The sequence below is a fragment of the Balaenoptera physalus genome (assembly GCF_965194825.1).
Source record: "Balaenoptera physalus genome assembly, chromosome: 18".
NCBI lineage: Eukaryota > Metazoa > Chordata > Mammalia > Artiodactyla > Balaenopteridae > Balaenoptera > Balaenoptera physalus.
In genome coordinates this window covers 65,424,033-65,438,545 of record NC_138899.1, presented here as the reverse complement: position 1 = coordinate 65,438,545, position 14,513 = coordinate 65,424,033, and the positions used below count along the sequence as shown (strand labels likewise).

General features: G+C 41.0%; 1 long non-coding RNA gene across 1 annotated transcript in view; it reads left to right on the top strand.

Moving 5' to 3' along the window:
- Nucleotides 1–8,700, top strand: part of LOC309647303 — a 47,602-nt gene extending 38,902 nt beyond the window's left edge. The window contains exon 5 of the long non-coding RNA XR_014255927.1: nt 8,355–8,700. This is a non-coding gene — a long non-coding RNA (uncharacterized lncRNA). The remainder of the gene's footprint in view (nt 1–8,354) is intronic.
- The last annotated feature ends 5,813 nt before the right edge of the window (nt 8,701–14,513 follow it).

Genomic DNA, 14,513 nt, shown 5'->3' with positions numbered 1-14,513 from the left:
AAACCTAATATGAAACCATTGCAGCAATCTTCAACAACAACCAAAAAAGTCTTGTCTAAACTTGATCAAATGCTGGTTTTTTTCCAGAATGATTTTAACTGAGGAAAGGATGTTTGATTCAAAACCCTTTTCCCTCTGCTCTGATTTGGGGAGGGGGAGGTGGTAACCGTATTAACTTTTGATAATTTCAGATAATGTGAAGTATTTGGATGTAAGATTACCCTGAGGTTTTCATAATTGTGGTTTTTCTCAAACCGTTACATGCGATTGTAATGTTGTTATGGGCCAGAACCCTAGGCAAATTTTTACGGAAGAAGGAAGAGACATTTTTTAAAAATAGAAACCAAGACTGAAGACACATCAGACATCTAAGTAGGTGGAGTAGACAGCTGCCATGGGCGAGACCCCAAAACCCCTCCCACCGCTTGCTTGTTGATGCCTGAAACTTTGAAAACCAGGAATTCATTTTCTTGGATCAAGACTTCATCTATTAAAATACTCACATCCCTACTCAGGATCACACGATAAACTCTCTGGGCCTTATTTATACTGACGATAACGTCCTCACTGATTCCAGATCCAAAAGGCTTTTCCAACTGGGTGGAGAGAAAGCAAAGGGATCCTGGCTCTTTGGAGATGAGGCTGAATGTGTGATGGCGGGGAGGGGGCAGCGCCTCCCTTGGATGAAAACATGGAAGATCACCAAGAGGTGAAGAAGCACAGAAAAGGGATTTAGAGACTTTTTCCTCTGTGGGAACCATTTTTAGCCATCCTTCCTTCCCTGAATACCAGAGGAAGGAAAGGTCGATATGGGGACATGGTGTGAAGAAATCAGGGACACTTGAGTCTCCAGAAATCTCACCACCGCCAGGATTATCACGGCAGTTAATCCTTCAGTATGAGCCCAGACGACTTGCTTACCTTAAATGATAATTTTAAAAGGTACTCTATAAAATACTTCTGAGTGGGGGAATTCACCTCTCCCACAGTTTGTTGTTGTTGTTTTCATTATTTTATTTACTTATTTATTTTTTGGCAGGGCCACACAGCATGTGGGCTCTTAGTTCCTCAACCAGGGTTGGCACCCGTGCCCCCTCCAGTGGAAGCTCAGAGTCTTAACCACTGGACCTCCAGGGAAGTCCCTCTCCCACTGTTTTTTAAAGGAGTAAAATAGGTGCTGCTGTGTAAAAATGACCCCAGGCTTGCGGTCACCTGTCTGGCCTTTCCAATTAGCGTTACTGGCTACATGGTCACCACTGAGATAACAGTGATTTTCTATTTTCATTTCTCACCATTTAACTTAGTTATTTCCTTTCATGTAACTTTCAGAACAATTTAGTACCTAGGAAGGGTCAAAAGGAGATTTTATAAGGTTTGGCTTATTATGTCATTTTCATTTTTATTAACTTTTTTATTGAAGTAGAGTTCATCTACAATGTTATATTAGTTTCAGGTGTACGGCATAGTGATTCTGTATTTTTGCAGATTATACCCCATTATAAATTATTACAAGATAATGTCCATAATTCCCTGTGCTATACAATATATCCTTGTTGCTTATCTATTTTATACACAGTAGTTTTTATCTGTTAATCCCATACTCCAAATTTGTCCCTCTCTCCCTCTCCTCCCCTTTGGTAACCACAAGTTTGTTTTCTATGTCTGTCAGTCTGTTTCTGTTTTGCTATTATGCCATTTTGAAGTCATAATTTGTACTGCAGTACACGTCTTTGCTTCTTTAAAAGCTATGGCACGACTGTTCAAAAAGAGTCCTCTCATCGTGGAAAGATTACCAGGTTTCTTCATCATCATTAGTTTCTTACCACACATTGCACACATATTACATAGCAGATCCTGGGCTGGGTGCTGAGGCCACAGAGCTGCAATCCACCTTCTTGACCTCTGTTTACTTAGACTAGTCAGCAGAGGAGACAGACAAATCACCATCTGCTAAGAACACAACAGAAGTTTGCACAGGGGCTGGGGAAGTTTCCTCGCCCATCCTGGAATGTCAGGAAAGTTTTCTGTGGGGATGTAGTGTCTGAGCTGAGAGTTTTAAGGATATGAATAATGGTAGGAATTAAGCAGGTGAAGAAGCGGCGGAGGAGTGTTCCAGGAAGAGGGAACAGCATAGCAAAGAAAGAGTGGAGAGAAAATTCTACCTTCCTATCTGTCTTCGCCTCTCTAGGACGAGGCTGAATTTTTACTTATCACTGCATCTCTGGTGTCTGTCCGGCATGTCCTAAGTATTCATGAATATTTGTTGAACTTAAATGAACTGAACTGCAAAATCTTATTGCTGGCAATAGGATTGTGGCCAAAATAGAAGTTCCTGTTCTCGTGGTGTATATGTTCTAGACAGGCATTACTATGAGTTAACATTTACTAAGCAGTTCCTACCTGCCAGGTACTGTCCAAAAGCTTTATGTATTCGCTCATGCCATCTTCACAAAAAGACTTTAAATAGGTATAATAATATTATCCCAATGTTACTGTTGAGGATGCAAAGAAGTTAAGAAACTTGTCCAAGCTTACCCAGCTTGTGGGTGGTGGAGCTGGAATTCAAAGCTGGGAGATCATGGCTTCCAGAGTGAGTCTTAACCTCTACAGTTAGCATTTCAAGAATTTTTAAATGCCTTTTCAGTCTTCTTTTTGGAAAACGAAATAAAAAGAAATTCTAAATGTCCATTCTCCTTCCATCCCTTTGCTCTTTATTGACCTAAGACTTAATTATTTGGCATAAACATGTAAGAATAGTGGACATTTTGAAAAGCAAGAATAGAGTTAAAATGAAAGGTAATATGGTCTTTAAAAAAAAAGTAAAGAGGGGATAACGGTCATATCAGATATCAAAATGCATTTAGAATTATAGTGATTAAAATATAGGCATGGTGACTATAGTTAATAATGCTCTATTATGTATTCAAAAGTTGCTAAGAGAGTAGATCTTAAAAGTTCTCATCACAGAAAAAGAATTTGGGCCTTCCCTGGCGCTTCCAATGAAGAGGGTGTGGGTTCGATCCCTGGTCAGGGAACTAAGATCCCACATGCCGAGGGGCACAGCCCCAAAAAAAGGAAAAGAATTTGTAACTACGTGTGGTGATGGATAACTAAACTTATTGTGGTGATCGTTTTGCAATATATATAAATATTGAATCATTAGATTCTACACCTGAAATGATTATAATGTATGTCAATTATATCCCAATTTAAAAAAACAAGAAAGAAAAAAATATCTATTTAGTGTAAGCACAGATTTGGGTCCTTCTGCTGCCATTTTCCTCCTCTCCCAGACCCAAGGATTGGTAGGAAAAATGAGAAGGAATTCCCATTTAGGTAAAAGGAATCATAAACAAATAAATACAAAGTCTGCAGCTGCCCCCATTCACTCAGTATTTCCCAATTATAAACCAGCTGCCCTCACATCAGATCCCAGAGAACTGAGAGGGAGTTGGATCCCATCTTAAGAAAATTACTGACAAACTGATTTTTTTTTAAATAGTGAGAACTTTAAAATTTTGTATAAATGAAATAAACACATTTTAAATTATTTGATTTGAGCATTAAATTTCATGGATATATAGTGTATATTTCACCAAACTGGCAACTGAGAAGTATTAAATATAAAACTCTTGGGACTTCCCTGGTGGTCCAGTGGTAAAGAATCCACCTTCCAATGCAGGGGACGTGGGTTCAATCCCTGGTCGGGGAACTAAGATCCCACATGCCACAGGGCAACTAAGCCCATGCGCCACAACTACTGAGCCTGAGTGCCACAAACTACAGAGCCCACGCAGTACAGAGCCCACGTGCCACAACTAGAGAAGAAAACCCGCTCTCCACAACTAGAGAGGAGCCCACGCGCTGCAGCTAAAACCATCCCGCCTGCCCCACATGCTGCAACGAAGACCTGACGCAGCCAAAAATAAAGATAGATAAATAAATAAAAATCAATATTAAAAAAAAAAAAAACCTCTTGAATGCCATATTAACTTGCCTGATTCTGAGAAAGAGGTTCTAGAATGGAAGTCCCTCATAGCCCTCTACCAAACTTGTCCTGATATTTTAAAATTATAAATTTAATATAAAAGTTATCAGTTAAAAATAGATTAAGTAAAATAAATTTAGGTAACTTTACTACCCAATGGCCATATTCCTCCCACTTAAGGACTCTAAGCTGAGCATTACGTTATTTAGAAAGTTATCCTAACAAGGAAAGACAACTGCTGGCTGCCTTATGAAGGACAGATTGGAAAGGGACAAAGCTGGAGTCAGGAGAACAGTCCAGGTTGGAGATGATGGAGCAGTAATTGAGGAACTGGAGAGAAAGAGACCAATTCAAGAGATTTTAAAAAGTCTTGATAGGATTTTACTAACTGAGAATAGAAGACAAAAAGAGAGGATTTGAATGAAGGAGCTGAGGATCAGACTCAGATATCTGGCTTGTGTGCTTGGGTGGATCATGGTCTCATCAGACAAAATAAGAGCCCAGGAGGAGCAGGTACTGGGGAGTGGGGGGGGGGGGGCGGGAAGATGAGGACTTTGAATTGGGACATGTTGAATTTGATGTCTCCGTGTGACCCACAAGTAGAAATGCCCATTAGGGAGTTACTGTCCTGGGGCCCAGAAGAGCTCTGGGATGCCTGGGATATCTAGGCAGATAATTTAGGGAACTATCAGATTGTAGGTGGAATTGGAAGTATGAGTTGGTCAGGATCACCAAGGGAGAGTGTGAATGAAATGAAGAGGAAGGGTGAGGATGGAGCCCTAGAGAATATAAGCATTTAAAGGGTTAGGAACTGTAGACCGAGAAGAAATCGTCAGAGGTAAGCAGGAAACCAGGAGAAAGTGATGTCCCAGTTACCAAAGAAGAAGAGGGGACTTCAGAAAGAAATGTGGTCAATGGTCAATGACACAGAGACAGCATGTATATCAAAGACTAAGAATTTTATATTGGATTGGGTGATACAGATGTCACATCTGCCGTCTGCGGGGGTAGCTTCCCAATTCAAGTGGGGTTGGAAGCTAGATTGAAGTGGGTAAAGTAGTGAACCAGAAGGTAGTAAAGAGGCAGTGATGGTTCCATAGACTGATCTTTGCAGAAGGTTGTCTGTGAATGGAAAGAGAGTTTGTGTAGAAGATAGAAGGCCTTTTTTTCTCCTTAAAGATAAAAAGCTTGAGCTTGTTCATAGGCTAAGGGAAAAAAGCAGTAGGGAGGGAGAGATTGAGGATACAGCATAAAACGGATACATGAAAAGACTAAAACATTAAAGGAGATAAGAAAAGTTGGTATCCTGAGCAGATTTGAGTAAGTGGTTAAATACTCTCTCAAATGAGATGGAAGGAGGGAAGGACAGGTGTAAATGAAGATAAATCTGTAGTTGGGTAGAAGAAGGGCAAGAGGTTGAGGGAGTTCCCATCTGATGATGATTTCTGGGGAGGGGCCATGAGGAGAGTGGTAAAGATTTAGAAACACTGTTTAGAAATTTAGGTTTGAGGTGGCTGTTTAAAGACACATAGGATGACTGCACAGCAGTGCAGAGGATTTGTCTGTGGTTGGAGGTCACAAACTTATAGTTGCGCTGATTTGCAGTGGATAATACTGATTGCCTAGTTACAGGGGCATGGAAGATCAGACTGGAATTCCAACCAGATTGATACAGGCAGTGGAGTTATAGTCTTTAAAGGATCTAGGTAGGGCAGACAATTGTCTAAGGTCATATAACCAATAGGAGCAGAGCTACATTTGAACATAAAATTGACTAGCTTGATAACCTTAGCTGAACTGGGAGCCTAGGGTGCTGAGTAGGTCAACTATATTGACAGGGAAACTGCCTAGGTCAATGACAGACCTTGGAATGAAGACAGAGACTAAGATCCAGATGCCAAAGTTCTTGATGAATGTTGCATGGTTGAACACTTAATGAATATCTACTGTATTACTGTTGAGTTAGGTTTTCAACACTCAAACATCACTTTTATTCAATCATGTTAAAGTTTCTTTTAAAGTATTATTTTTGTTTTGCAAATTAAAATATATCTATAGAGAAGCTAGAGGGAGACATAATTTAAAAGTTAATGTAATGTGAATTAAAAGAACGGGATGCCACTACACACCTATTAGAATGGCCACAATCCAAAACACTGACAACACCAAGTGCTGAAAAAGATGTGGAGCAACAGGAACTCTTATACATTGCTGGTGGGAATGCCAAATGGTACAGCCACTTTTGGAAGACAGTTTGGCAGTTTCTTATAAAAATAAACATACTCTTACCATATGATCCAGTAATTGGCTCCTTGGTATTTACCCAAAGGACCTGAAAACTTATGTCCACACAAAAACCTGAATGGGGATGTTTATAGCATCTTTACTTATAATTGCCAAAACTTGGAAGCAACCAAGATGTCCTTCAGTAGGTGAATGGATAAATAAACTGTGGTACATCCAGACAAGGGAATCTTATTCAGTGCTAAAAAGAAATGAACTATCAAGTCATGAAAAAATATGGAGGGATCTTAAGTGCATATTACTGAGAAGACAACATACTATATGATCCCCACTATATAACATTCTGGAAAAGGCAAAACTATGGAGACGGTGGAAGGATCAGCGGTTGTCAAGGGCTGGTGGGGGGGGGGTGGTATATGGGAGAGGGGAAAAGATGAATAGGTGGAGCACAAAGGACTTTTAGGCCAGTGAAAATAGTCTGTATGACACTATAATGATGGATACATGTCATTAGACATTTGTCCAAACCCACAGAATGTAGAACATCAAGAATGAGGCTTAAGGTAAACTACGGACTTTGGGTGATTATGATGTGTCAGTATGGGCTCATCAGTTGTAACAAATGTTCCACTCTGGTGGAGGATGTAGATAATGGGGGAGGCTCTGCATGTGTGGGGTAGGCGGTACGTGGGAAATCACTGTACCTTCCTCTGAATTTTGCTGTGAACCTAAAATTGCTCTAAAAGGTAAAGTATTTAAAAAACTTAACTGGATCACCTACCATTTTGAAAACTAATATTTTCCTCTTTACATACAACCCTATGGATGTACAGGATTGGGAGTAAGGGTGGTAGAAAATGAATAAAGCTGGCAGCAAACTGTGAATGAAGAGGCTTGGGGTAGAATATAAGCTTGGGGAAATATGCAAAGATAGATGCAAGTTTTTAAGTATTTCTTTCCTTACACGTAGCAGTTTTATTCAATGGAGAATGAGGTAGAGAAACTTCTCCAAAGCTTTTGATAAAAGTCTGCACACACCTCCCACGTGGTAGTAGGTTAAAAGCAAAGTGCTACTAGGATGGTAGGTTGCCACAGTTGATGACATCAGGTGGTAGGTAATCCAGGCCACTTTCCTATGTGGATGAGACAAATTACATGCACAGAGAATGTGATTGTTTTCCAGGGTCAACTGGTTAACCAGACAGTATTGCCAGAAAGCTAGGCCTTTTTGGCCAATGATAGGTGTTCCAGGGCAGGTTATAGTTTCTCCCACTGTGCATGGAGTCACTTTAGAAAAAATAGAACCACACCTCCCCATGTCTCCCCACGTCTCATCATACCTGACCACACCTCCCCATGTCTCCCCACGTCTCACCATACCTGACCACACCTCCCCACGCCTCCCCGCACCTCATCTCATAATAGCTCACTACCGTCACCTCTCCCCACACCACCAGGAGAAGGCTGCCTCATGCTGAGATGGGCACTTGAAAGTGAGTTCAGCAGCGCTCAGGCAAGCTGTGGAGCCAACAGGCAGGAAGAGAATGGAAGCAATCCCAGTAACAGCAGTCAAATGCGGGCACAGAGTACACCCTTATAGGAAAAGATGCAGGACAAAGTGTATGCCAGAGGGAGGGACCAAAAAGCAGGATGGATAAAACAGGAAAGGAAGGGCAGGGGAAAATAAAGAAACAAAGTGAATTTGTAAAAAAACTTTACCCTAAGGTCAAGAACACCTTGGTGCTAGTGGCAGGAACTGACACCCTGCCTCTCTCGGTGGGTGTTTACGTTCTCTTAAGGCACCAACCAAGAAGGATAGAGTTACTGCAGGTACTGCAATGGCTTTAATGATACCTACGTCAAAGAAGTAATCTAAGAGGATAAAATGAAAAACAAAGGACTTGGGACTTTAAGTAGTGGAGTCATATATTTTAACTAGTTGGATATATTTCATTTAATAAGTTGGTTATAATTCTTTCCCTATTATATTTATTAAATTGTTTTTAAGGAGTCCCTTTTCCTTTTCCACTTAAGAATACTAACACACTGTTGCTTGATTCTGAAATATCTGACTCCGGGTGGATTCTACAAACCCTCTTTGCAATCATTGATCTGGTTCCAGATGGAGAGGAGATGATTGAGTGGATTTACCTGTGCTCCTGGAAACCTGGGCAGAGAGAAGAATGGAATGAAAGCTGCTGAATTAAACTCAGAATAGGGATGATTTATTAGAGTATCTTCTGTTGTGGAATAGATACGTGGGGGAAAATCTATTTTGTGTTGTCAAACAAATTAGTAATTGAAACTGATTCCTGGTCATTGATTTTTGATTCCGCGTTCTTTTCAGTTAATATAAGTTATAATTTTTAGAAGAACAATCAAGATTGAGTGCTTACTGTGATAGTTTTCTTAGACTTTTAGAGAGATGTTACTTTGGAAATCTAGTCGAGATTTCCTTTAAAAGCAACCCTTTTAAAGGAAGTCGAGAGAGGGGACTCCCTGTGGTGACAGGAGCAGGACCAAAACCTGGGCATCCTGATTTCATTATATCAGCATTTGATGCTGCTGTGGCTGGGTCCTCCCAAAAAACAGGCTCTGAGACAGATCTGCATGCAAGAAATATATTGGGAATATATTGGGCAGTGCCCTGGGGACTAGCACAGAGTAGGGCAGAGGGAGGAGTGACTTAAAGTGCACTTAAAATGCAAAGGTAAGTGGTTCCCCAGGCTGTCTGGAGCTGGGATGGTCCTTCTGAGTTATCCTGCCTCAAGGCCAGGGCCTGGAGCCTCTAATACTTGCTCTCTAATCAACCAGTCGTTGGATAAATGCTGCGTTCAGGGAGGGAGCATGACCTTGGGGGGATGGCAGTCTTTGGCTGAGGGCAATTCTGGGAGAAGTACTTCGCTGAAGGCTGGGGGTCACCATCACTCCCAGCATGTGGGGAATATACTGAAGAAGAGCACACCCCAGCCCTCACCATAAAACCCAACACTAGCTTGGTCAAGATGCTTTCACATATGTCCACTTGACTTCCCCCACTGGTCAACAAGACCCCTATTGATAGATCCCTGATTTAAATCGGGCTCAAAAGAAGCAGAACATGGAGCATACTGCTATGACCCCATCAGGAACTCAGTAATATGTACTGATAGACAAAAATCAAAGAAATTAATTATCATATTAACTGCAGTTTGAAGAGGGCAACTTATATAATGCCTTTTTTTTTTTTTTCCTGCATGAAAGCTATACTTTGAAATTAGGAAAGTAGTTTATCATATTAAATACATCATAATCTTATTATTAGAAAATCTCTTTGCTTTTTGATTGGCTGTTAACCTACATGATTTGGGGGGAAGTGGAAGAAAGAAAAGAAATTAGAAACCAACATGTTATGTTCAGATAAAAGAACATGAGGGTGAGCCTGAAGATATAACTTTCATGAAAGCCTTCCCTGTTGTTCTAATTAATTGCACAGAAGCCCGAGAGGGAAGACCCTGCGAATTTCTAAGTTAGCCTGATATCCTTTTTCATTTGGATCACCAAGGGTGATAAGTGAATAAATCAATATCCCCGAAGCATGCACTTCAAAACGCTAAACTTTTTATCTCCCTAATAGTTTCTTTTTTCCTTAAGAAATAGGATTAAAGAAAATCTGCACATTTAAAGTAGGATGAAGACTTGAAGTCAGAAGGCTATAACATGAAAATATAAGACAGGCTTGTCACATTAAAAATGTGGGTTTGTATTGAATAGCTCAGGTGTTCTTCTCCCATCTGGAAGATCATTTGTGCCAAAGCTCTGTTTAGTGTACATATATACCACTGTCTGTGGGCACAAGATAACTTTGATCTAAGGAAAAGAGATCTCCAGGTTTTAAATAGGGCTCCAAACCAGAAGCAACCTTCAAGAATAACAGTAACAACAGAAGAATCCGAACATCTCAAATAGCATTGAAAACTGTAATGAAAGGCTTTTTGTGTCACGGAAGCATCCCCTTGGCAGGCCCAGCTGCAGCTGTTGGGGAACATTCTAAAATGGCAGATGTGACAAAGTGTGGTGGTACCCTTTTTCCAGAGGGCAGGACATCTTGTCTCAGTTACAGGCTCAGGGTGAATGGGATAAAGCAAGAGGCTGCCTCTTCCGCTTGAATCATGACTTCTCAAAATGCCAAACGATCAACTAGTTGAAGCTTCAGCTGAGTTTTCATTTTTAAGGATGTTATATACAGAAAAAAAAATTATTTGGATACATTGAGTCAGAGCTCAAGACAATTTTCATAGAATTTTACAATTTTTTTTTTTCTTTCGTGAATAGTTTGCTAAACAATTTGTGATGCAAAGAAAAGGCAGTGCCTTCCCAAGCAGCACTATGAGGTCGGGGAGAACACGATGACCTGGAGGGACCTTTGCTGGAATTCCAGAGCCAGTGGAATTTCAGAAGTGGAATACCATTGTTAGCGTGTGCTCTAGCAGTGCTGAAATTAGGCAAATAAATACCCTTACCCCATGTTCCCAAACCACTACCTTTACCCTCATCGTGAAGTCACATTCAGAATTTTCTTGCTTCCATTCTCTTGAATGAGAGTTGCCTTCACTCTAGTCCTCAATATCTTTCCTTTATCACAAGCATGTCCACATAAAAAAGAATTATTCATGATTTGTTATCTCACAGTCAAAGGAACCACATGATTATCTTGTCTACAAATTATTATGGTGTCATGTAGATAGATGGAGTGTGCTCAGATTCCCTTCCCCGCCCCCCCCCAAAAAAAACCCCCCAAATCCTTTAAAAATAAATAAGAAACCTTTTAAAAATGGAATTCTGCCGGGGGACTGTCTACTTGGCTCTGCTACTTTGGAAACCTAGACCTTGATTCAAATTTATTGCCCACCTTGGCCAGGTATGTGTGTACTGTGTATGTATATAAAACAATACCAGAGGGGTTTGAGGGGTTTTTTAACTTGGAACTTTATAAAGACCACAGCAAGTTTTGTTGACAGTGAAATTATTTCTCTAGAATTAGAACAATTTTGTATAGAAATAGATAATTTGCTTTGTATCAATACTTCTTTTTCCCAAAGCAAATTAAAAGGTTTCTGATATCATTCTCCAGATCTTTTTAGTGAGATCTCTTAGGATGACTTTTTTTTTTTAAGTTTGCTTGCCAAACCTCACATATGTGGTGAAAACCTTCAATCAACAGCATCTTCAACAGCTCTCAAGTTGTGCGGGGACCTGACCACAGGTCTCTATACCAGCCTCCTTCCTCTGCCTGCCACAGTCTGGGGGCTCTTCCTGGTCTCCACTTTCACTGTAGTCCGGTTCTTGCTCTCTGTCCACCGCTTTGAGTCTGATACCTGAAACTGCCCTTTCTCCCCAAGTTCACTATTGTCTGAGTCAGAGACTTTATTTCCTTTTTTCTGTCCCCCACTGCTAAGGTTCCTGCTCCCACACCCAGCTCTTTACCTCTATACCCTAATCAAAGTCATACTGGATTCTCCACTTACAAGAAAGATATTCTCTTAGGTTATGGGTTAATGACCAGTGTATCGCATGCCTTTTGATAGTGGGAAGCTATGATTCACATATCTCATGGTGCTCTGGTCTGGGTGGGTCTCAACTACTGTCTATAGCATTAAACCCTGGCCAATACTGAGGAAAAAGGTTTTCAAGAACCCTGTAGAGGAGTGTATGGACCACATGTTAGCCAAAGGATCTCTGTGCAAAGCAATGTGACATAAATTTAGGGGTAGAAGAGGCTGTCTCCCTACTGAGTCAATAAAAGATTTTCCAGTGTGTCCCAAGAGGGAATACTTTCTTACTCTGTTTGCCCTCATAGTCATAGTTGACTTCTCCGGGTTTGGGTGGGGGGCCGTTATCCACAAAGACCTCTGTATGTATCAATACATCAGACAAGATGCTAATTTATCCTGACCCAGCCCACCTTAACAATCCTGATATCTACTATTTCATTTTATTTGTTTCTCTACCTGTTTAGGGGACGCTGTTTAAATTCATCCAAGTCCAGACTTCCCTGGTGGAGCAGTGGTTAAGAATCCGCCTGCCAACTCAGGGGACACGGGTTCGAGCCCTGGTCCGGGTAGATCCCACATGCCGCGGAGCAACTAAGCCCGTGCGCCACAACTACTGAGCCTGCGCTCCAGAGCCCGTGAGCCACAACTACTGAAGCCCGTGTGCCTAGAGCCCGTGCTCCGCAACAAGAGAAGCCACCGCAATGAGAAGCCCACACACCACAACAAAGAATAGCCCCCCGCTCGCCGCAAGTAGAGAAAGCCCATGCACAGCAATGAAGACCCAACACAGCCAAAAATATATAAATTAATTAATTAATTTTAAAAGAAAGAGTAAAGGAACTTAAAAAAAAAATTCATCCAAGTCCACATTTACCCATATACTATCCCTTCTCCACAGAATATTGAATAGCATATTTGAAGAGCATTCCTTTACTTCTGTCTGGTACATCTACTGCCCCACCACAAAATTCACATACGATTCCATCTGCCACCTTATTCCATCAAAGCTGTGGCTTCGACTCCTGCCACTTTCCTACATGCTCAGCTCTGAGCTCCTGCACATAAACTAGGACAAGAAATTTGCTCCATTATTCTGCACACTGTTGCTCACACCCATCCTGTCTGTCCTCTATTGAAGACCCTTTACTTTTTGCCCAGTTCTTGCTTTCCATTGACCTCCTTGAACTTGACTATCAAACTGTTTCTTACTTCCCACATCTGACCTCACCCAGGACTTCCTTCACCTTTGCTCTGTGTCCCATGGCTCCAGGGGGAAACCTATCTTGATGCATTTAATGCTTTAGACTGAACTACTCATTCCCTTTGCAAATGCTATTTCTTCTGCCTAGAACACTCTCCTTGTCATTGTTTTCCTGGAGAATATGAGTATATGTAACCTCCTACCCCAACCATATTAATTACTGCCCATTCTGAGCTAACAATATACCTTGAAATTACTTCTAGTGGTTACCACACTACATAAAAATGATTTGTTTATATGTCTGCTTCTCCACTGTACTTGGTTTTCTTGACATCGGGACCTTTGTCATTTCCGATCCCCAATTTCTTGCATAGTGCTTAGAACATAATAGGCCTTCATTCATTTACTCATTCTTTTTTTTTAACTACTTTTTTAAATAATTAATTAATTAATTAATTAATTAATTTGATTGCACCAGGTCTTAGTTGCAGCAGGCGGGCTCCTTAGTTTTGGCAAGCAAACTCATAGTTGCAGCATGCATGTGGGGTCTAGTTCCCTGACCAGGGATCGAAGCCGGGTCCCCTGTACCAGGAGGGCGGAGTTCCTAACAACTGGGCCACCGGGGAAGTCCCCATTTACTCATTCTTAAGGCAAATATTAATTGAGTTGAGGACCTATTGTGTTCCTCCTCTCTCAGAGCAAAGAGGAAAGTGGCAGCAGCAAGAGCTGTTTGTTATGTAAATCAAATTGCATTACAACTTGACTTGCTCACCTTTCTTTTCATTTTGTGATCAGTCACTGCTCTTCAAAACAGCCCTGACAGAGTCTTAATTTGAATTCTGTGGGTTTTGATTCCTGTGTTTGCTTTGACTCTTTCCTTTCTTTAAAAAAAATTCCAAATGGTCAGTGACAGGCATTTTCCTGTGTACCTGAGGACAGTGATTCAGTCATTTTATCTCAACTTTTGCTTTTTAGCTCTGAAAAACCTATTTGGTCATAATCATCCAGCATTTCTTTTTAAATTACTTTTAAAAAAATTAAAGTAAATTAAGATTCAGGCATGTAGTCATTTTTCCTGTGAATTTGGTTTTTATGTTTTTTTAAAAAGTTGTTCTTGGCAGAGCTGGTTTAGGGGGCAGTCACTGTGGTGTGGTTTTGGGGAAAAAGGGCCTATAGGTTCAAGCACAGTTCAGTGTGCCTAGCCACAGCCTCCTCTCTCTTCCCCCAGCCTTCAATTTTACTATTACAGCTACCCTGGGTTTAGTCCATGACGACAGCCACTGTGAAATGCCTGGTTCCTCTGATGGGAAAGAAACTGGCCAAGTCTGTTTAGACTCTGATGACAATACCAAGAATTGTTTTATCATAGTTTCTAATCAGGAGGCAAAAGGGGTTGCCTGGGCCTGAGGGAGGGGTGAGTGGAGAGGGGTAATTGTAAATGGGCCTGAGGGTGATGGAAACAATTGAAGTTGTTCAATTATTGGAGTGATGGAAACAATTGAAAACTGACTTATGGTTATGGTTGCACAACTTGGTAATTTACCAA